Source organism: Numida meleagris, chromosome 2 (assembly GCF_002078875.1).
Source record: "Numida meleagris isolate 19003 breed g44 Domestic line chromosome 2, NumMel1.0, whole genome shotgun sequence".
NCBI lineage: Eukaryota > Metazoa > Chordata > Aves > Galliformes > Numididae > Numida > Numida meleagris.
The window spans coordinates 26319353-26340597 of NC_034410.1; the positions used below are offsets into that span (position 1 = coordinate 26319353).

The following is a 21245-nucleotide window of genomic DNA, read 5'->3' on the forward strand; positions in this document are numbered from 1 at the left end:
CATTTTTTCTGAGTTTTTTTTCTAGAACCTGCTTCTGAACCTGCTTTTTCTCTGGAACAACAAGAAAAAGTGACTGGGGTTTCCATAAAAATAAAAAGATGGCTTATGGAATGTTTCTGTAACGTGCATAGAAGTCTCTTCAATTAAAAATTTTGCTTCAAACATAAAGTTTATGGGAGTAATGACAGAGCTTGATATAATTTAAGAATCGAAAGACCGCATTTTAAATTATTGTTATTCTCTCAGATTATACAAATTCAATCTAGCTACTCTACAGTGAGACACGTTCCTTGGCATGCCACTTAGGGTGATGATTTTGGGGTTATTTCCCTTGATATTCTTCTTTGGAGTGCTGAATTAACAAGATGTTAGTTATGGAAAAAAAATAAGATGAAGAACTGACAAAATCATTCCAGAAGACTCTTGTGATATTCTTAGAGAAACACAAAGTTTAGCAAGTAGAAATCGTATAGCACCAAAGAGATACCTCTTGACCTACACAAAACAAGAAAAGAACATTTAGAAATATAATAAAGGTTTAAAAATCACAAATTATGCTATTCCCAGGAGAGAGAGTAAATGGAGAGCTCTGATCAAAGATTTCTTTACACCAATTATTCTCCACCTCATGTGTCAGATTAATTAGGCAGGTGCTATCCTGCCAGCAGGAGCAGCTTTGCTACAACAGCCAAGCACACACATTCCTATTCCTGGCAGTTGCTGCCCTCACTGTCAAGTGCACCTGGAGCAGCCACCCCTGTGCTCCCAGTGCTGCCTCCACAAGAAGGGGGGTTGTGGAGGAGGGAAATAAATTGTTAGACTGCAATTGTACGTAAGGAATCAGAAAACAAAATCTTAAAAAATAGGACTGGGAGGAGGAGGAAGACTGTGAATGATACCAGTATTAGGTTGCAGCTGCTGAATCCTACCTAAAATGGTGCAGTAAGATCTGTAAAAAGTGTCATATGCCATCAGAATACACCCTTCAAAACTTCCAGTATCACAATCTACTAAAATAAACTGTTAAGTCCAAAATTCTGTGCAATTTCTCCAAACATTTTTTTAATTTGCTTGAAACATGCATGAAATTGTATGTTTCACGTTTCTCTCAATATCAAAGCCAGCTTATGCTCCATTCTTTAAAATGAAAATCTCCATCCAAATGTATATTTAATTCTGTATCAGCATTTATAATCTTATTACTATGATTATAACACTATTACATTTGAATTCACATTTGAATTTTGCACTTTGTTACTAAATGAAAACAATTCTAGCAATTAGCCCAAATATTATACCAATGGAAAATTTTGAGAAGGGTAGTGATATTGGAATCTGTCCCAGAACACTGCACATTAGTTTTAAAAAAGAAAAATAATGTCCAGTTTCATAAGCTTGCAGTTTTAGAAAATAAAATCTTTAATTACCTAGCCTCAGATTTCTGAGCATGCTAAACATGCCATTTCTGTTTCTTGCCCTACACAACACAGTGCACTGAGTTCTTGGCTTTCTGTCCTCAGCTATGTTCAGGTATGCTCTGCAAAAAGCTGTGAAGAGCTGAACATAATCTGGAGACAAAGCAACTTTTCTAAAAACTGCATGGGATTTACCAATAATGCAGCTGCAAGACAGGATTACAGTACATTGTTTTTTAAAATATACGGGGAAGCTAAGTTAATAATGGAGAAAATAGAATAAATGCTCCTACTCAAGTGAAATAATCAGAAAGAAACAATAATCCATAAAACTAAGGAAAGGGCCATATTTCCCCCACTCAAATTTAGAAAAGAACCAGTTGAGAAGTACTGTGGAATCCCTTTTCATCCTTGGGAAACAATTCCGTAGTTTATTATATCATTTGGTACGGGTTTTAGTAAGTATCCATTACATAACTTTTCTCCACTGTCTTTAATTACCCCATTAAGTATGTCAGTATTTGCACTTATAGCAGCTGTATTCGAGCTGCAGGGCACAAGAAATAAAACCAAGAAGAAAAATTAATAAAACACTGTCTTTTCCATTTAATAAGTTCTCTTTCTTTTTTATGGAAACATTTGTATTAGTAGATACTACTTCAGCTCTGTAAGATAATAAATCACATAAGCCTTCTATTATTAAAGCTGGCTGAGCTGCCAGAGAGAAGCATCACTCACTAACGGCACAACCTGCCTTTAAGCTTTACTCATTCTATTCTATTTCTGAGGAGTCATTTTGTAGTGGATAATATCATTCAAAACATAGAAATTATAACAAGTCAGAAAGCATTCTTGATCAAAACTTTTTACTTAGGAAATAAGTTATGAATTTGTTTTACTATTCTACATTGTTAGTTAATCCAGACATATTTCTGTGGGGGAAAAATAAGAATAAAAACTTCAATTAATTAAGAATTAATTTAAAAATCTGTAAATTATCGCACATTCTTAGAAACAACTTCCAAGTTTTAAGGTGCTTTATTTTTCAGCAGCCTGGATACTTAACAATACATCCAGTATAAAACAGGAAAAATAGTTCAGTTACTTATCAACATGAAACCATGTCTTCTGACTAGCATACATACAATAAAGAGCAAGAAACAAAGTAATGAGGAGCACCAATGTATTCACCATTGGCCATCATTACTGAAACGCAATTTGAAATCACTGGTTGCTGCACCATTAGTGCCAGCTGTGCAGAAGCTCCTGTCCCTCCAGGGTAGGCGATAATGTATCAGAAACCTGAGATCTTAAATATATTGACAAAGAAAGAAAAGGAGAAGAATTTTGATTATCCTTTTTCTCAAAGTCTTGTTTTTATAACTGTAACAAAGTTTCCTATTTATGTAAATAAGTTATCCAGGACAACCTCGTTATAATACTTCTTGGCATCTGACTCGAACAATCCTATTCCAGGCTTTCTACCACTCTCATTAATACTTTTCCCCTTTTAGTGAAAATCATTTCCATTGAGATCTTTTTGAACCATCTCTAACTGTTTTTCACTGCAGAGCAAAGCTAAGGCAACTATATAAAAAAAAAAAACAAACACTATTTTAGAAGCATGAAAAGCATTCTGCAGCATGGACTGATGGTTTGTACAGGTTTTGGTGCCAAATTTCAGGTATTAACCAACATTTTACAGGACTTATCATCCAAAAAGTTCCTCTCCTACCCAAAGCAGGCCATGTATATGGGAAAAGTTCTTCCATGGTTTAAGAGTGGAATATGATAAGCACCCATATTGTAATATCTTATACTTTTAATGAAACTTTGAGTTCTCCCTGTGACTTTTTTATGTCACCACAGTAAAAGTCTAGGAAAAATTCTTTTGAGCTCTTAAGAGCATACAAGTTTCCCTGGGCTTCCTATTTGCATTGCTTGTGTAGGATTCTGAGGACAAAGAAATGCAATTCAGATCAAGCAGTGTATCCACACACAGCCAGAGAAAATACACACACTGTAAAGATTCAGTGGAGCTCCACAACACACACATCACACCAATAAGAAGAAAATAAAATTATCATACAGCTTTTATAAATCTTAATCTGACTTCCCATTTTTTTCAATAACCAAATTAGCTATAACAAAGAGATTGGGCACAGCTGTCAATTCCTCCTAGTTGGTGGAGAAATATTTCTTCTTTCCTTTCTGAAAAATTAAACATTTCATTCCCAAGGACAGACACATGCCAGTGGTTAATTAGGGGACATTTTACAAGAAGAACTAAAATTTATCATCAGCACAGCAGGAAAATATTGACATTTTTACAAGCACAGCCACGCTACAATTAAATTTTGAGTTGCAAAGCTCCTGAAAGCAGCTGCCTCCCCAGGAAGCTGGGAATCCCAACACTTACTGCCAACCCCACTTTCCTGATACTTATTCAAACTGGCAAGAAACATTCTTCTTTCACTGCTTTCAAATATTTGACAGCCTAGCCATCCATTAAACGCATCACATTGAGGTATTGCTGTATCACTACATAATTCTTCCTGCCAGCTAGAGAAAAATAATATGATGTGCAGGATGCCGGGGGGGGGGGGGTTCCCAGTTCCCACAGCACTGGCTTATAGGTCCAGAAGGGGGAAAAAGAGAGTAAAAGTCAGCAGGGTGAAGGCACAGGACTGATGGGAGAAGGACAGTAACAGATTACATTGGTTAATGGATATTCCTCACTGAGAACCTGGAGAGCAGGATTAGCTGCTGGGTGGGTAACAAATAGAGATCTGTAGCAAGTGCTGATGCAGTCACTTGCCAGAAGTCATGGCACTCCAGTCTGGGTGTGGGCAACACCACCAGCCACATGCTCACAGGGAAAAAGTAGGGGTAATTGGGAATAAGCAAAACAAAGCAATTCAGCAATAAAACCCCAAAATGCTATTTCCTCTCCTTTCCCAGAATTCCTACAAAATAAAAAACATGCTAGCTATTGTAGTTGCATAGGTATAATTCAGTAATGCCGTCTTCCTGAAGGGAAGAATGGAGCCATAACCATTACAATGGATATATATACATAATCATTACATATATATATGTCTATTATACACATACATCCATATATAACAGGCCATTCAATTACAGAAGCAATTAAAGAGGACAAAAGGCAGACGAGGCTCCTTGTCTAGAACACCTCCCCTGACAGAAGATGGGAGGCTGGGGAGGAGGTGGCAGGGGTTAATTACCAGCTGGAACCCAAATGCTCTCTTTTTGACAATTTACAATGTAAATCTGTTTAAGTAACATAATTTTAGCTAAGCACAGAATTAACTAAGCACATAATTTTAACTAACAGAAATATCCATTCCCCTCATTTTTAAATTTTTGTATGGGTGGTCTTAAAAAAAAAAACATTTATTTTCTTTTGATTTATGCACCACTAAGCACTCAGAGGATAAAAAAAAAAAAAATCAGTGCCAGAAACCAAATATTTAACATAACTACATTCAAACAGTTTCACAACTGTGGTACTCTGTTCAAGGCATTGTTCTCTGCAACACAATGGAAAATAATGAAATCTTCCATATAATTGGAAATCTGCACACACTCCTATCACTGCAAAGTACATGTAATTTGTTTTAGCAAAACAAAGTCACCTTCAATGAACACCATTTCATCTTTTCAGGGGTAGGTCTTGGTCAGTCTGGAGATGGTGTAAGACCTAGCACACCCAGGTGCCTCCCAGTCCCTTCTCGCTGTGCTCTCTTCACTCTGAGATATCAACTGAGGGCAGAGATATCAGTAAATGTTCCAGAACTTTATCTTGTTAACCAAGAGATATTTCAATTCTGAGTTTTTTAAAAGCACATTTACTTTTGTCAAATGTTCAGATGATGCTTTCAAGCTCCATATGTCCATCAAGCTGATATTTTTATGAAGCTTTAGCTAAAACAGACCAGCTTCTTAGACTCAAGAAAAAAATATTATTTTTGTCACTGGACACACATTTTGAATGCTCAATTTTGTAAGTTCATTGTCATTTCATCCTCATACCCAAGAACTTTACTTAACATGTATAAATTCTAATTAGATAAGGCAAAATTAGTAGCTGGAGAACTTGGAAGAAAAATTTTCTATGTACCAGAGCAATAGATCTGCACAGAAATCAAACAGAACATTCTTATGTTCATTCAACAGTTAACATTTGGACTTTATTCCTCATATGCTGTTACACTACCGGGGATGGTGTAAAATAACAAGACTGCTTATTCAATATAGTTCTTTCAACCTATTTATCACCTTTTCTTCTCTATGAGTAATTTCAGGTGATAGTATGGAGTAATAAAAATGTCCCTTAATCCTGCCCAGTTAGTCAACTATTGGTTTAGAAGCAATGTTAAGCTCATTGTGTACTCTTCCTGGGAGGAAGTTAAACCTTTTAAAATATTTATGTCTTTCACTACTCAACTGGTCAAAACAAATAATTGCTCATAACGTTAAAGATTCCTGGGACAGAGGGAAAAAATAACCAAAATCCTTTTGCTGAATGACATATATGACATAATGACATACATTAATGACTAAGGAAAGTTTGTTAGAACTTATGGTAAAACATAAAGCAGACTTCAGTATTTAAAAATATTAGCATTCACGTGAATTTGATCTCAGAGTATAATGTTTCTGTTAGAAAAAAGAAAACATTTCAAATTAAAATAAAATATACACATTCCATTTTTATATAATATTGAAGTGAAATGGAAAATCAGAAGTAGATGCAATCTTTTGTCCTTCTCAAGTCCATGGCCAAATTAGAAAGTCCTACCACATATGGTGAAGGATATGAAGTACAGGGAAGGTCCTCTGGGTTTGCTGTTCACCTGCCTCTTTTCAGCAGTACCGAACTCTCATTTCCTCAATTAATACCTGCCACAATCTGTAAACTGACATCACACTACTGTTCTTATTATTTGGTTTGACCTTGCTATCATGAACAAGAATATAATTATGATAATGAACCAATTATTTCTATACAATATAGCAAACAAAAAGACTACCACTTCCCTCCCTTTTCTCATGATAATATCTGAAAATTCTGGCTTCATTTCATCATCCATTTCTTGCATGCCATCATTAACATGTCATTATATCATTAACTTAGTTTTTGTTACTTATTTACAAAATTAAAAAATAATAATAAAATGGAAAACACGGAGGTTTTAGAATAATCATGACCATATCCAGGATGTCTAACTTATGCAGGACAATAAACAAATATTTTAGTATTTGTAATACTTTACAGGTTATATTGTTTTAGGTTTTGAATGACAACACATCTGTCTGTTAGGATAACCAGTTGTTAACGCTACAGTATCATATACACTGCATATTTTACATGAAACCTTCCCTCAAATCGAATAATTTTAACTGTTTACAGCCTTCTGATTATGGAAATGAAATGTCCAAGTTATTGTGAGCCTGGATATGTCATGCATAGCAGAAAAAAAATCAGTTAAATAAAAGTGACTTGAATTGGTTTTCACTCATTGAAAAATCAGTAGTCAAAAATATTTTACCTTATTCTGATTGCTGACTCTGTTAAGATACTGACTTCATAAAATACTCCTGACTTTGTCCCAGAAGAACATGATTTTTAGTCACTTTATGATAGTTCAAAGAGAAGAATCTTTCATCTCCTGATTCGAAATGCACCTTTCCAGCCTTGGTCATCATAGGATTCATGATTAAACCACATGTACACAGAAGTCACTGAAGAAAAAAACATTCTTTTGCTGCCATGAGTACATTTTTAGTCAAAGCTAAGTTTCTCTGGGATAGATTCATTTATGATGAACCATGGCAGCTTCACAATCAATTTTTTACTTGAGACAACATAAGTGCACCATACCCAGTTAGCTAGTACTGTCTAGGGATGGTCTTTTTTACTCAGGCATATTTATAACTGGAACAAAAGTATAAACCTGAAACTTTCTACATTTAATTTAGACAAACTGCAGTTTACTGTACCCCTCATAAGAATCCTATCTGCTTTCTTAGTCTACCTGTAAGACTAATGCAGAACATTGTAATTCTATCTGTAAATCATGTATCTGTTAAGCAAAAATAACTGCCAGTGATTAAAAAAAAAGTTTCAAATATTCTGCAATAAATATTCAAAACAGAGACAAATATTTTATATAGAATTCCTCCAGGTCTAAAGGTTGTAAGCAGTAGAAGCTAAACTTACCTTTCTGCCACAGAAAGCATTCATTCTCCGCTCCTAACAGTGAACTTTACAAATGACATCATTCCACTATCACAACAACTTTTGGATGGGCAACCTCTGAACAGTGAATTTGGAAGAAACCTGCAAATAAGAAGATAAAAGGTCAAAAGGCAAAAATTGAACAGATTACCCTTACAAGTCCCTCCAACAGATGTATAAGGAGAGAGTACCGATGAACAGTGCGTTGTCATGTTGAACAGCCAATAGTAAATTCAGTACTGATATACCCAAGTACATATGAATATAAGTATATTTTAATGGTTCTCCCCTTTTCCCAAGTTTACTTTGTCATACATACCCCTGGATGCCTTCTAATTTCCCTGAATGGCTCAATACTCTTGTCTGCAGAGCTTAATCATGTGTGGAAGGTCATTCCACACATTTTTTGTAAATGTGAAAAATTGCTGCCAGGCATCTGTTTTTAAACTTTTTTTCCTCCCTTTCTTTTTTCTATTTATGCCATCTGATCACATTACTTATATCCATCTCATAGCTCTAATTTAAAAGGACATTCCTCTGAATCACAGCTTAGTCTTGCCCTCCATTTCCAAATATATCGAAAGAGATTATTAATTTCAGTCTGAGGCTAAGCTAACAAAAAGAAAAGTCAAAAAGTCTGCTATCTGTCAGCTGTTGCTACACCAAATGATTAAGATTACATCTTTACAGAGGCTTATCAAAATATAAAAAACATCCAACTTGGAGACAGATGAACCAGCCCAGGCAACCAATCAATATAAACTGAATCCAATATACTAAATAAAATACATTGGCACCATGCAATGAACAATACAGGCTGAATTATTCTGCATTTATACAGTGACAACTCCAAGTTTCTTGGCTAGGAGATATAAGTCCACTAAACAAAACATTAATAGTCACTGTTCATGATTCCCTTCTACTCCATTTGTTCTGTGTTACTGGTGAGATCTAGCCCATTCCATTCCGTTACTGGAGTTTAGAAACATCCTTAGCCTTGTTGCTTGTGTAACCTCTCTCTTTTCTCTTCCTCTCTTATGAAGGACACAGAAGAGCAAAATAAGCTGAAGATAAGATGGACCGTGATATGGACAACTTCTTCCTTAGTTACATCTATCCCTGTTGTATCGGGAAAACTCAAGTTTTCACTTCTATGATTCTACCTAATCTTATCTTAAAAAAAAAAAAAAAAAAAAACACACATACAGGTCAGAGAACTTATTTCCTTTGCACTCTCATGTAGTCTTACTATTACTTTGAGATTAAAGTCATTTAAATGTTCTTAATGATTGTTTTCTGACCAAACTGGGAATTTCCTCCTCCCACCCCATAGTATTGTGTCATAAGAAAAAGTTACTGGTGTCAACAGTTCTGGTGCCATCCCAACAGATGATTTTTGCTGGAAGGTCCAACAACAGAATGATATCTGTGTATACTATTTATGCAATAATTTGGCAAAGAATATAGGGTTTCTTTTTAGTGTTGTCGCATCTTTCCAACCTGAATTATTCTTTATTATTTTATAATAATAATACTTTATTTGAAGTTTCAAAATGCCAAAACAGCTATATTTTTTTCTTCATAAAGAATAAGCAGCCTTCTGGTATTATCAGGAAATCATGCTACCTGTGTATCAGAATGCCACCAGTCCACAAGCTGAGGACCTGGAGCAATTACCCACTTGTAAGAGAGGGTGAAATATCCTTTTGCTTTATATAACTTTATTGGCACTAGGAGATAGGTACACCCGTTAAGCAGTAAAACTCTCAGTAACAGAAAGAAGTGGAAATCTACTTTCCTAACTGTTAAGACTCTAGACTAACATGTTTACTCTAATAGAGAAATTTAATTCAAGTTGTATGAGTCTAATTAGTAACTCAAATATGCAGATGAAGTAACAAGAGGGGAAAACCAACTCCCTCCCCCTCAAAAACAAAACAAAACAAAAAAAAGACACAACCACAAGTTAAAGTTAGTATTTACTTTTTGTCTCCATAATTGACAGTCATTTAAAGTAAACATCAGAAGAGTTTCAGGTAAGTCCCACTAAAAAGCTGGTTATATACGAACAAGTTCATTTCAGTAATATACACAGAATGGTGAGAACTAAGACAGATCCCTTCTCTGTTTAGCCTATTTTAGGTGAATTTGATAATGCAAGTTTGCCATGAGGCTGATACTTCACATTCAGTTTTCAGCTCAAAACAAATTTCACACCCTGAGGAATGGAATTGTAATAAAATGCTGACAAGTCCTTACCATATCAAATTGTTTCTGCTAGAGGACAGATTTCCTATTCTTGGGATTTCAAAATAAGTGAATTTACATTTAAGGAATGAGATACTATTCACATTCAGTAACTGTAAATCTTTATAGCTTTTTCTACTTGATCAAAGTGAAATAAATATCAACAAGAAAAGGTTCAGACTCTTGCCCTCTCCTCAAAGTTGAAATGCTTCAGATTTCAACTACGAGGCCAGTAAGGTCTATCAAGCTTCATGTGAGGGCTGCATTTGAAGAATATTACTTCTCTCAAAAGCAGAAAGACCCACAGTCCTGTGACTCATAATCCTAATCCTTATATTTTAAATGCAACTCCAGTGATTTAATGCACCTGATAGCAAATATAGGCTCCTCCCAACCATTCATCTCATAACTGAGTTTCTTTAAGTTTTCAAGAATAAAAAAATAGTTCTAAATCTTCCAGTAATTATGGAATCAAAGAATGATTTGAGTTGAAAGGGATCTTTAAGACCATCTAATTCCAGCTGCTCTGCTATAGTCAGGGACACCTCCCTCTGGACCAGATTGCACAAAGCCACATCCAGCTTGGCCTTGAATGCTTCCAGGGACGGGGTATTCACGGCCTCACTGGGCAACTTGTTCCAGTGTCTCACCACCCTCACAGTAAATAATTTCTTCCTAATATCTAGTCTAAATCTACCCTCTTCCAGTTTAAAACCATTTCCCCTCATCCTGTTGATGCATGCCCTTATAAAATGTCCCTCCCCAGCTCTCCTGTAGGACCCTTCAGGTACTGGAAGGCCACTGTAAGGTCTCCTTAGAGACTTTTCTTCTCCAGGTTGAAGAGCCCCAGCTCTCACAGCCTGCCCTGGTAGGGGAGCTCCTCCAGCCCTCTGATCATCTTCACGGCCCTCCTCTGGACCCAATCCAACAACTCCTTTTCTTTCTTCTGCTGAGGACTCCAGAACTGGACACAGTACTCCAGGTGGTGTCTCACAAAAGCAGAGTAGAGGGGCAGAATCACTTCCCTTGACCTGCTGGTCACACTTCTCTTGATGCAACCCAGGATACGGTTGGCCTTCTGGGCTGCAAGCGCACATTGCTGACTCATATTGAATCTTTCATCAATCAGCACTCCCAAATCCTTCTCCTCAGGGCTGCTCTCAAGCCCTTCTGTGTTCAACCCATATCTGTGCTTGGGATTGCCCCAACTCAAGTGCAGAACCTTACAAATAAATAGTGGTGCCACAAAAGGCATACAGAAGATACATGTATTCAGTTACGGGGTAGCTTTTGCCACCATTTACAAAAGAATTTACAACAGATCAAAGAAGTAAACATACAGACACCTGAATCAAGAACATGAATCTCATTTTTTGACTTGCAAATGGAAACCTGAGTATCAGAATAAGGTCATAGTTCGCTCTGCTGAATTCCAGGATTGCAATCCTACTTATTGTTTTGTCCCTTCCACATAAGATCCTGAACTCCACTATCTCATGGTTTCTGCATTCAAGTCTGCCCCCAACCTTCACATTTTCACCCAGTCCTTCATTGCTTGTACCAACAAGATCGAGCAACACACCTCTTCTCACTGACTCCTCCAAAATGTGCATCAGAATGTTATCTTCCACACACTGCAGGAACCTCCTGGACTGTGTGCGCCTGGCAGTGTTGCTTTTCCAGCAAAAAACAGAGTGATTAAAGTCTCCTGTAAGAACCAGTGCCTGTGATGATGAGGCTACTTTCAGCTGTTTGTAGAAGGCCTCATGAACTTCCTCCTCCCAGTCAGGTGGCTTGCAGTAAACACCCACAACTGCGTCACCCACATTAGCCTGCTCATTACTTCCCACCCATAATCTCCCTACTCATTCATCAAACATCCCTAGGCAGAGCTCAGTACATTCCAGTTGTTCTATCATATAAAGAGCAACCCCACTGTCTTGCCTTACTGTTCTCTTTCCTAAAAAGCACATAGCCATCTGTGACAGCATTCCAGTCACACGAGCTGTCCCATCACATCTCTATAATTGTAATGCCATTGGGCTATTTGTTTAAATAAAATGAGTAAAATACTTTACATATGAAAGTGAGATCCACTACCTTTTATTGTTTTGCAATGTGAAAATTTACAAACATCACTATCCCAATTATTTGAAGGGCCAACATGGATAAATGAAAAGGGCAGCCATCCAATTTCTGCCTCAGCTTTCACAATGAGCATTTTATTGAAATTCCCTTTTTCTTTATTCTTTCCAATGCTTATAAAGAATGAAGGTATGAAATATTTAATTCCAATACCTTTTCATTTCCTCACATCATTACAATTCAAGATGACTATCTCATCTGCTTTGTATCTGGTTTTGATGCCACTGAATAGCTGGCTCCAGGAAAAACAGCAACATATCTGTGGAACTTCACCCAGTGATTCTTTCACATTTTACTACAGCAATTGACAGAAATAGAAAAAAAAACTTTTTATTTTTATCTATTTACAGAGACTGTCCTCCATAAAATACCACTCTTTGCATTGCAGTTTCATGGTCATTTCAAATGCATCAAGGACTCGGACTATAATTTATATTTACCAACTATACATTCATTAATTATAATGGCGTTAAAATACTCTCCCATTTTGGTGTGATGACAAAATGTATAAAAAGCTATTAATTCTTACTAGACTTTACTTGGTGCTACTTATAAAAAGATCTTACATGATTAAATTTCACAATAGTATTCCACAAGGAGAAGAGATCACAACAAGCTTTTCTATAGAACAGTCCCTTGAACTCACTAAAAAAATCAGTTTTTAAATACAAAGTTGTGTTCTCAGTAATAGCTAAAACAAATTTGCCTTAAGATGTGGCTATTAGCAGATAGGGTACTGTTATTTAATTTACATTTGGATCTTATTTCCTTCTAGATTTAAGTGCTTCAACAGGTTACTAATTACCAAGTCCTAGAATTATTATTTTACTTGATAATTTAAAGTCTAACTAAAGAGATAATGAAGAGTTAAATGTTGACATGTGGCTAAACTGAGCATTAATTAGCTATGTGTATGCATACACAGATATATGGCTTAATGAAGCAGTCTCCTAACAATATGTTTATCATACTAAGAGCAATCTCCCTTTGTTATTACAGAGCCACTAGTAGACTGCTGCAAATGTATATATCAAAGGACATGTAAAAGTTAACATATTATAACTGTGTCCATTTCACAAAAATCCTGGTACACTTTGTTATTCAATCCACGGTTGGCCCTGATAGCCACTTAAAACCAAACGAGTTGCTGCTAACCATGCTTAAGATGAGCATGCAGGAAAAATAAAACACAAAATTTGCATCGTCTTTTTGTTTAATTCTTTGATTGGCATCTGTGCGTACAGGACTTAATGGTTTCCTTGAAAGTATAAAACCTATGTAAACCTGGAAAACATATGCTCATTAAGTGGTAAACTAAAATATTCCAATACATTATGCTCTGGAAAGTGAGAGTAGGCTTTTCAGACAACATACAGGGATTTAACTACAGAATTCATTAAAATGAATTAAAGTCATACAGCTAAAATTTACTGCCATTGAGAAGTTATCATTAAAACACATCTAATAAAATTTTAGTATGAATTGTGGTGCCTGAATATTTTGAATAGTCACTGGAGACAAAAAGTGTTCTAAGGCTATAGCATAAAGCTGAAGGGCAAACAGAGTTTTCCAATACATGTGTCCGGTAATCATGGCAATATATTACATGTGAGTTATAAATGTCTAATTAATGGTGTTCTGTCCTTTAATTTATTTTGACCACTTAAACTCTCAGAAGTGCCTATCCCCATTTGCATTTTAATGAATAATAATTGATATTTATTCAGCACATTCTATTTGCATCTCAGAGCTTCATTTAGCGATTAGTATTTCTTATAACCTAAAACAAACTATTCATAGATATTCAAGATCTGGGAATTACTAGTGAGTGAACAAGACACTGCGCATTATGATTTAGTCAAGCTGTTGGCCTCAGTTTTAGCTGTTGTGTTGCAGTTACTGTCACTGGTGACTGGGGATGCCTGGGCTTTAGGAAGTTACATTTAGGAAGATGAAAAATTAAAGAGACTGCTCACTGAGATGCCTCAAGGAAGATTTCAATGCATGCCATTTTTCGCAAATAAATTCTGTAAATCGCCCAGGAGAAATGAGTAGTAATCACTGTTTTCCCACAATGACAGTGATCAGAAAGAAAACACCGTGATCAAAAAATGAAAGATATAATTTTACCAGAAAGCTAGGCTCGTGTAAGTTTATGAATCAAACTGGTAGGTATATATCATGCATAACCATGGAAGTCCAATGAAGGACGGCAAAAAGATGAAGCATTAATTCCAAGAAGTGCTTCCCACCTGGGTTTGTTTATTTGTTCATTTGACTTCTGGCTTTGAGAGTTCCATTTCTGGAATCTTATAAAATATTCTTTGCTTATACACCTCACTATTTCCTAAGATAATGCTGAATCTAATCTAAAACAAGCACTTCCGCAATGAGCCAGCCTAAATTTAAAGACTCTCAAGTGAAGGCGGCACACTGAATGCTGCTATCTTCAGATTAATCCTGTTTTATACGCAAAATCTAAAAACAGGCATGATATGGTAGATGCTTAAACTAGTCTCCTAGGCTAGGCAGTTTAAGGATGAAGTAAGCCACTCTCCAAGTAGAGACCTAGAATAAACAGAACACCCTGACTTTCTCCTTTGCCTCCAGCTGTACTGAAGCTTACAGCACCCAACTCAGCCATATACTGTAGACAATGAGAAGAGATCTCTCTTTATGAAAGATAATAACAAGCATTATAATACTTGAAAGGAGTAACATGATCAATATTTAGAAGCATATTCTGTGAAGGCAATCTGCCTTTAGAGTGCTGTAGGTAGAGGAAAGTACCCTAAAGGCCAAAGCCATAAATCAGGAAAGGCACTATAAACATTTTTAAGAAACTTGGGAAAGATGAGGAGAGATATTAATGTATGATGTCCAACAGTATAATTTCTGGGAACAAGGATCAAATCCAAAATGAAAATTGGGATCAAGTCATGCTGTTTCTGGTAAGAGAAAATAAGGCTCTCAGACAGCCTGTGCTAGATATTTACTTTCAAGATAGAACGGAAAAACAGAGCATAGCTCTCAGCACATTTCAGGTCACGCTGACCAATCTCAAAAACTGCGTAACACATTGCAGATGATAAGGACATTCACTACTGTCGAATACTTTATACTGTTACAACAACTTCAAGTTTCACATATAACTTTGTAACTTTGATCTATTATCATAAACTGTGGTTTTTCAAACTAAATTTTTTTTTACCTAAATATCTTGCTGAGTCTTGTGCATCATTCCATCAGACAAAGTGTGATTCAGGGAAAGACTGCCAACAGCCACTACCAAATAGCTGGCAGGACTGCCTGGGGATCTCTTCTACAGGAGCAAGGTTAAAGAACAGTTTCTGTGCTAGTGTCTAACTTGGTAAGTTTAAAGCTGTAACATTTCGGCAAGTAGTAAAAAAAACAGTGAAAAGTGCCTACCTCGTCGAGTCCTTTTTTCTCCTGCTCAAAGCTTTTATAATTGTCTGCAACTGTATGTTTTGCTGAAATCTTAGCTCTTACACTGCTTGCTATTGTCCAAACTCAACAACAAAGAGGCTGAAAATTGAAGATAACTGTTATAACCTCTGACTTACCTAGTAGTTATTATTTTAGTTAAAAGGCTAAGGGAAAAAAGAATTTTTATTGCAGCACTGTATTTAAAAAAAAATAAAAATCCTAGGCTATTTACAAGTTTAATAACTTTCCCGTGTAAATAATGAGAGAGAATAAGTGAAAATAGTCCAAGGTGTATCAAATATTTTAAATTAAGTGAAAGGCATAAAATGAAACAAGAGATAAAAGAAACAAGACCATGATACATAGCAGATTTAAAGGAAGCATTTAATCCACGCATAGGATGAGAATGTCTCTGGACTCCAAACACTCTGGAGCCCCTTACAGAAGTATAATAGTGATATACAGGAATGTACCGAGTGAAGTCTTTGTCCCATTTCATCTTAACAAGTGATCAAGGCATGGAGATGCATGGTTCCCCACAGCTGGATCCCTACATCCTTGTATATTGGTTCTGAGAAAACAGTATGACTGCCATGGAACTTATAGGATGAGCCTACAGCAACTTTTTCAATATGTTGATAGTTTAGAGAACAACAGAAACAAGAACGTGTGATGTAGACATTGATGTGTGGACACTTGAAGAGAAATGGAACATAAGATTAGTAAAAATAAACAAACCATATCCTTGTAAATTGACAAAAATGATCTTAAACTAGCCAGGTAAACTTGATAGCCATGAATATCAATAATTCTAAACATTTAGATGCAAAGGAACATTAAGTCTGAAAACACTAATGTAGAAAAGTATTTTATCGCATTTCAGAATGCCAGTAGTTACTAAGAGTGTTTTTAGATATATAAAGCCATTACATAGCTTATTATTTTCTACAGCCATGGGACTTATCTCTAGAAGAAAAGTGCATTTTTAAACATTAAAATAATGAAGTAAATGGCATAGGGCTAAAAAGAATACATGATAGAAAGTATAAACAGAGATGAAGATAGAAAGAAAACTGAGCAGACCTCAGAGGGCAGGTCAATGTCTCTATCAGCTAAGCTAATTTAAACATCCTGTGGAAGGCCTCCTGTGTAAATCCAACATTAACAAGAAATAAACTCAGAACGACCAAAGGCTATTACTATTACTGGAAAAAAATAACAATATACACTATCCAGGATGACATCTGGGCCAGTTAAGAATGGCCAAGAGCTCCAAGTGCCCAGAAATCTGGCAGCAACTAGAGGAACATTGAAGATGGCTGAAGCAGAAAAGGGATGTAGTACTAGAAAGACAGAAAAGAATCAACCAACACTAGGATGGACAAATTTCTGTTCTATAAATATTTTCATGTGCAGTTCCAATTAAATGCATTTGTGTTTAAAATATGAAGTACTCAAGTCTAGTCTAGAACAGCACTGAGCAGTGAAATTCTCAGAATCTTATGTTTACTGGAAGATAAAGAAACAGCAAAAAACATTACTTTGAGCTTCCAACCATTGCAGACTTTCTCATCTTTTATATTGGAGCAGATGCATAATTTAAGAACTAAAACAATTCACTCTTCCTTCTCCACAAATCTTCTCCCCATGGTCCCCAGAACAGAAAACCCAAACACATCCTTCACTACTGCAAGCATCATCAGAAAAGAAAAACTTCTAACATACAAGAAACACATACATTGCTTTTACCACAAACTGACTTAGATTTTTTCCATACCCTTTCATTCTTCCTTCTATATGCACTGAGATTCTATTTGAAGTTTTGCATATTGCAATTAATTTATGGTTGATTGACATTTCTCAAAAAAAACCAACCTATCACAATTGAAGAACATTAAATTGGTCTTCTCTTAAGCATTTTAGTATTCTTTTTTGTGCTTCATTGTGCTGGAAACTTGTTACCTTTTTTTCCCCAAACAATTTAATCCCATGCAATATATAAAAAAGGAGATAGAAGCAGATGTCTTTACAATGAAAACATTTTAAACAGTTTTCAAGCTCTCATTCAGTTAAACACCAAAGAAACTGCAAGTAAAACCTATAAACCACTTCAGGATCACATGTGAGGAATTTTTATCTTCTAGGCAAGAAAGTATATTTACTGCACAGAGTCCTGTTTTACCAAAGGAACAGAGCACAGACAGCAGCCCTCCAACTAAAACAATAGTGACCGCAGTTCAATTTATCTATAAACAATGAGGTTTGGTTAGCGCAAAAAAACCCATGTAAGTAATTCAGAGAAAATTACAAATAAACACATTGTTTTCACAGTCTGAAGAAAGAACAAGCTTTTTGTTCTTGTTTTCTTTTCCAGACTCGAAGACAACACTTTTTAGTCAAGAAAACAATTTAAACTTTTTTTAATAACATCCAAAATCATACTACCTAGAACAAACTCCAAATATGTCATTTTATTTTCTAAAACACCAACAAAACTGATATTTAAAAGAATTATTTCACAATTCTTTGGGAATATCAGCCATTATTTTTCAGGATATACAGTCATTTCTATCCAATTCCCAACAATGAACAGGGTATATATACCAATCATTTCAAGTGAACATTTAGGCCAGACACAAGCAGAGTTTGTAAAAATTCTATTTATGCAGTCATAAATCTTTATATAGTATTACATTCTCTTCTATGTAAGGAGAAACTTTTTGAATGTGTTACTCAACAACAGACTACAGTAGTCTGATGTACATCTGGAAGCTGGGTAGTGTGGAATATGCAAAATTAAACAATTACCAAAAAATTGATGATCAAGGATCATTTGGTTCTATTGTTCTATTAAAAGTAATGACTGCTGAAGTTACTAGAAATAGTGACAGCACCCTGTAATCCATGCAAATGCTAAGGCCAGATAAATGGCTATGACAGTTATGCATGTTTTCACTAGCAAAAGCAAAGTGCTGCAGAAAGACATTTGCAAGGACAGTTTTTGTTTGTTATTTTTAATGTTTAAAATTGCCTCTTGTAATTCCTGGAGCCATATTAGTAGACAGGATGTAAACAAGGCCAAATCCTACCTAATGTCACTGTGATTGACCACTCCACAGGAAAAGAAAAAAATACAGAACTAATCCTTCCATAGAAAGAGACTGTGTGTTATCCAAGCTTCATAACAAAAGGGCTTTTGAAGTTTGATTAGGATGCGTGATATACACTCATCACAGTGTGTATCAAGCCTTATGCTCTACACATTCACCTCAGTGCACCTTTCCTAGAGATAAATGGTGATTTTTGCCTCACTGAGGAGGAATTCTTTACCACAAAGACATTTTCTTGTAAGCCTCAGAAGGCCAGACTGAAAATGTGTTGTTTTTCTGTCATTAGGAACATAGTGGCAAACATATAGGTTAAAACAATAGCAAAGAGTTATCACAAAAGTAGAAAGACTTCATTATTTTGCGGTTATAACTGTCATTATGGGAGAGCACACACTTCAAGCTTCTATTTCCTTTTATTTTGGAAATCATAGAAATTTCATCCTTGCAGAAATGACTGGCATGTATATGGGCATGTTCTGGACAGGTGGAAAATACTGAGCATGTGCTGTTCTTTGCATAAGCAGTACAACCAGGACTTCTCTGTTTAACTTGCTAAACATCAGGAACTCCAGACAAGTATTTTATTACAAGCCTAACAGATTCAGGGAACATAAAGCTATTACATATACTTATATACATACAAAATTGTAAATATCATTCATATGTAATTTTTACCTTCACCTTGTTTATTTAAGTAGGTCAGCTCTTCAGCCTTGATCTGGAAATAAGCATCCCACAGACCTCACAGAGGACTGACCAGAATGTCTCCCAGAGGGTACACCAGGTTTCCAAGGGCCTTTCTTGTCCTGCTTGATTATCTTTGCTCTCAATTTTATCTGAAATCTAAAGTCTGCTCTCTTTCTGGCGAAAGCCACACAAATGTCCCCAAAGGAATATTTTCTCCTGGTACTGTCAAGCAGGTAGAGTATAGGTCAACTTGAGAAGGAAAGTGTGCCCCTAGACCTGCTGGAATATAGTGGATGCATCATCACAGAGGGATTATGGGCATTTTCAGAGCAGAGACAGAACGAATCTCATGTTTGATTCAACTAAGAATCCAAAGTACAAGCCTGAGGTAATGTTAGGTACGTATAATGCCCCTCACAAAACATTTAGCTACTTCAAATAAATAAAGCCTGAAGTAGCCATCTTATGATAACAGTCATATTTTAACATTCTCAAATTAGAATCTTTCACAAGACAGATCATAGGAAAGAATGGACATATATACCATTAAGGCACAATAAATATAACATAAAAATAGATGCCTAAATCTGAAGCCACATGGTTGAAGTAGCATTCAATAAATTAAAAAAGTAAAACAGCTTGAAAGGCTTGTATTAGTAGTCTGAAATTTGAGTGAGAAAATGTGGACATATCAGCGAATCTTAAGTTTCTTAAACTAAAAGGGAGAAAATTTCCAACCAATTTCTGGAAAAGTAACATTAGCTTGAAATGCGAGGAATTAAAATGTTTTTTCTCTTTTGTCAGAATGAGAATTTAGGCCATACTTTTCTTTCCCTAGGGAAGTCTTAGAAATTCTTATTGTCCCCATTTACCAATAATAGCCCATAGCAATTTTCTTCTATTATGGTGTATACCTAATATTGCTCATGTATTCAGCCTAGAGTATTTACTTTACTGAACCTCCTTTCAACAATTAACTGATTAGCATGAGTGTACAGCCTTACTCCGTCTACAGAATTAGCATATCCAACCCAAATCAGTTCTCCCAGTGAGAGCTTTTTTGCTGTTGTTGTGCATACAAAGGACTTGAAAAACAATTCACCATGTGTGAGGAAAAAAAAACCCAAAAACAAGAAAACAATAACAATGTTCATTTTCATTACACACAGTCTTGTGATTTCATGAAAGAAGTGAATAATACATTAGTCTATTCTTCTCAAAGAAAGAATATATGCTAATGGAGAATACTAAACAAATTCTGATCTCTACTGTACCCACACAATCCTGCTGAGTGCACTGAAGCTGACTGAACAACCATAGACATACAGTTTGGCCCATAGAGTGTATTCATACTGTCTATCTGAGATATATAACTCTGAATTGCTCTCTAGAGGACACTACCTCCCTTAAAAATTAGGGATTTTAAATTGAACATAGTATGTAAAGTAAACGTGAGGTATGAGAGCAGTAAATAGCTTCCTAAACCATTCTGGAAAAAAAAAAAAAAACTATTATTAGAAGTTTGCTATAACCAGAGACAGGAAAAAAATATTAGTTAACTTGCTACAACGTATCTATAGGATGACTTCAATAATTTTGGGGTGAAACTGAACCTCAAGTGAAATCATCAACTTCAGTGCTAGAACAGTGTTCTGAATTTTATCTACTTTTTCTTTTATTTCATATGAATAACTATGATTTTAACTCTTAATTCTTATCCTAATAATCTACAACAACATAACATGAGACATCACACATTAACACAAACTGTTCAGAGATAATGGAAAATAAATTTTACCTACAGATAACCACTCGTTAATCTCTTGAAAGATTAATTCATATTCATACAGATAATCAAAAAGGTGGAAACTTTAAATTCAGTCTCATGAAATGTAATATATAAATGTGTATTAATTTGTCACAGGAATTGCT

At 35.6% G+C, this 21245-nt stretch overlaps 1 protein-coding gene across 23 annotated transcripts in view; it reads right to left on the bottom strand.

Annotated features, from left to right (window-relative positions):
- THSD7A (thrombospondin type 1 domain containing 7A) overlaps nucleotides 1–21245 on the bottom strand; it is a 289787-nt gene that overhangs the window by 239503 nt on the left and 29039 nt on the right. For 8 of the 23 annotated variants that reach the window (XM_021388797.1, XM_021388794.1, XM_021388796.1 and 5 more), the window contains exons 2-3: nucleotides 7660–7779; nucleotides 5072–5198 (exon numbers count right to left, since the gene is read on the bottom strand). The gene's annotated coding sequence lies outside the window, so the exon portion shown is untranslated. Of the gene's footprint in view, nucleotides 1–5071; nucleotides 5199–6988; nucleotides 7182–7659; nucleotides 7780–11506; nucleotides 11912–21245 lie in introns of those variants that run through there. The other 15 variants (XM_021388804.1, XM_021388801.1, XM_021388803.1 and 12 more) reach the window with 9 other exon arrangements.